At 39.5% G+C, this 3,241-nt stretch overlaps 1 pseudogene; it reads left to right on the forward strand.

Moving 5' to 3' along the window:
* The first annotated feature begins 1,167 nt into the window (after positions 1-1,167).
* LOC100473708 lies at positions 1,168-2,247 on the forward strand (annotated as a pseudogene).
* Positions 2,248-3,241: the final 994 nt, after the last annotated feature.

The raw sequence follows: 3,241 nt of genomic DNA on the forward strand, positions 1-3,241 counted from the left end.
ATAAAGATGCGGTATATATTTACAACGGAATATTATTCAGTCATAAAAAATGCAGTATTTCCACTTGCAACAACACGGGTAGAGCTAGCGAGTATACTGCTAAGTGAAACAAGGCAGAGAAAGACAAATACCATATGATCTCACTTATATGTGCAGTTTAATAAACAAAACAAATGAGCAAAGGAAAAAGAGACAAACCAAGAAACAGACTCTTAACTCAAGATAACTGATGGTTACCAGAAAGGAGGTGGTGGAGGGGAGAATGGAAGAAATAGCTGATGGGGATTAAAAAGTACATTTATCATGGTTTAAAAAATATTTAAAAAATCCTGTGTGATCTCACTTACACGTGAAATCTTAAAAAACAACAACAAAAACTCCTCATAGGAAAAGAAATCAAACATGTGGTTACCAGATGTCGAGCGTGCGGGAAGGGGGAATTGGAGGAAGGGAGTCAAAAGTTACAAATTTCCAGTTATAAATCGGTACTAGAGACACCAGGTACAACATGAGGACTGTAGCTCATACTGCTATGTTGTATATAAGAAAGTTGAGCGTAAATCCTAAGAGTTCTTTTTTTAAAAAAAATTTTTTTAAAAATTTTTTTTAAAGATTTTATTTATTTATTTGACAGAGAGAGAGAGAGGCAGTGACAGAGAAAACACAAGCAGGGGGAGAGTGAGAGGGAGAAGCAGGCTTCCAGCAGAGCAGGGAGCCCGATGCGGGGCTCGATCCCAGGACCCTGGGATCATGACCTGAGCTGAAGGCAGAATGCTTAATGACTGAGCCACCCAGGCGCCCCAATCCTAAGAGTTCTAATCACAAGGAAATTTTCTTTCTTTTACTGTATCTATATATGATATGATGGATGTTAGCTGAACATAATAATTTCACAATATATATAAATCAAACCTTCACGCTGTACACCTTACACTTATACAGTGATGTATGTCAATTATTTCTCAATAAAGCTGGGGAAAAACCCACATTAAAAAAATAAAAATAGAATTACTATATGATCCAGTAATTTCACTACTGGGTATTTACCCAAAGAATACAAAAACACTAATTTGAGAAGACACATGCACTCCTATGTTTATTGCAGCATTATTCACAAGAGCCAAATTATGGAAGCAACCCAAGCATCCCTCAATAGATGAGTGGATAAAGATGGTGTGGTGTGTGTACGCACACACACACAAACACACACACACGCACACACACAAAATGGAATATAACTAAGTCATAAAAAAGAATGAGCCCAGGGCCCCAGAGTCTCAGCTGGTTCCTACCACAGTCCCACTGTTGCCCACCTCCTCTTTCCTTGCAACATGACAGATGCCACTGTGTCCTTTGCCAAGGACTTCCTGGTGGGTGGAGTGCCTGTGGCCATCTCCCAAGACTGAAGCCGTGCCTATTGAGTGGGTCAAGCTGCTGCTACAGGTGCAACATGACAGCAAGCAAATCCTCAGATAAGCAATACAAGGGCATTATAGACTGCATGGTTCATATGTCCAAGGAGCAGGGAGTCCTGTCCTTCTGGCATGGTAACCTGGCCCATGTCATCTGATACTTCCCCACTTGGGCTCTTAACTGTGCCTTCAAAGACAATACAAGCAGATCTTTCTGGGTGGTGTGGACAAGAGAACCTAGTTTTGGTGCTACTTTGCAGGCAATCTGGCATCAGGCAGTGCCGCTGGGGCCACATCCTTGTGTTCTGTGTATCCTCTCGATTTTACCCATACCTGTCTGGCAGCTGATGGGCAAAGTGGGTAAAGCTGGAGCTGAAAGGGAATTCAGAGGCCTCAGTGACCACCTGGTTAAGATCTACAAATCTGATGGGATTAAGGACCCGTACCAAGGCTTTAATGGTCGGTGCAGGGTATTATCATCTATCAAGTAGAGGCCTACCTCAGAATCTATACACTACAAAGGGAATGCTTCGAGATCCCAAGAAGACGCACATCTTTGTCAGCTGAATGATCGCACAATCTGTCGCAGATTGCTGTGTTGACTTCCTCTCCATTTGACATTGTTCATCACCGTATGGTGATGCAGTCAGGATGTAAAAGAATTGACACCCTGTACACAAGCACACTTGACTGCTGGAGGAAGACTGCTTGCAAGGAAAGAGCCACAGCTTTTATTTTCAAGGGCGCATCGTCCAATGTTCTCAGAGGCCTGGGCGGTGCTTTTGTGCTTGTCGTATGTGAACTTCTTGATTTCATCATACAAGTTATTTCCTAGTTCCCCTGCAACACCTTTGAAAAGGCATATTTTATTATATAACATATCTTGAGCATTATTGATCGACTGTTGGCTGTCTGTTTTTTAATGGAAACAATTTGCTGGTTGAAAATGGGAAGCAATAATATTCATCTGACCTGTTTTCTCTTAAAGCCATTTCCATGATGATGGGACTCAATTATATTTTTCATTTCTGTCACTCCTGATAAATAAATTTGAAGAAATGAAAAATATCTGAAATAAAAACAAAATGAAAAGAATGAAACCTTGCCATGTGGAACAACATGGATGAATCTAGACAAATAAAGCTAAGTGAAGTAAGTCAGTCAGAAAAAGACAAGTACTGGATGATTTCACTTATATGTGAAATTTAAGAAACAAAACAAAGAAAAAAAAAGAGAAAAAAACCAGACACTTACCTACAGAGAACAAAAGAACAAACTGATGGTTACCAGAGGGGAGGTGCATAAGGGCACGGGTAAGATAGGTGAAGACATCAGGAGCACACATCGTGATGAGCGCTGAGTAATGCATAGAATTGTTGAATCACTATATTGTGCGCCTGAAACGAATATTGTATATTATACTGGAATTAATATTAAAAAAGAAAATGACAATTCTCCAGCAACCAAATGCAAAGGCATGGAATACTGTGATAGAACTCATACAGAATTAAAATCGTTATAAAGAAATTGAACGAGCTACAGGAATTCTCAGACAATTCAGTGAATTCAGTAACAAAGTTAATGAACAGAAGTTCTTTACCAAATAGACTGTAAAAAAGAACCAAATAAATTCTAGAGCTGATTAAATCAGTGAATGAGATAGAGAGCATTGGCAACAAGGCAGACCAGATGAAAGAAAGAATAAAGGGCTTGGAGAATAGGAATAGAGAAATAATTTACCTAGAGAACTAAGATTTTTAAAAAGTGAAGTAACCTTCTGAAAGCGATCAGATTTTATCAAAAGGCAAATGTAAGAATAACTGGGGATG

This window comes from Ailuropoda melanoleuca, chromosome 4 (genome assembly GCF_002007445.2).
Source record: "Ailuropoda melanoleuca isolate Jingjing chromosome 4, ASM200744v2, whole genome shotgun sequence".
Lineage (NCBI taxonomy): Eukaryota > Metazoa > Chordata > Mammalia > Carnivora > Ursidae > Ailuropoda > Ailuropoda melanoleuca.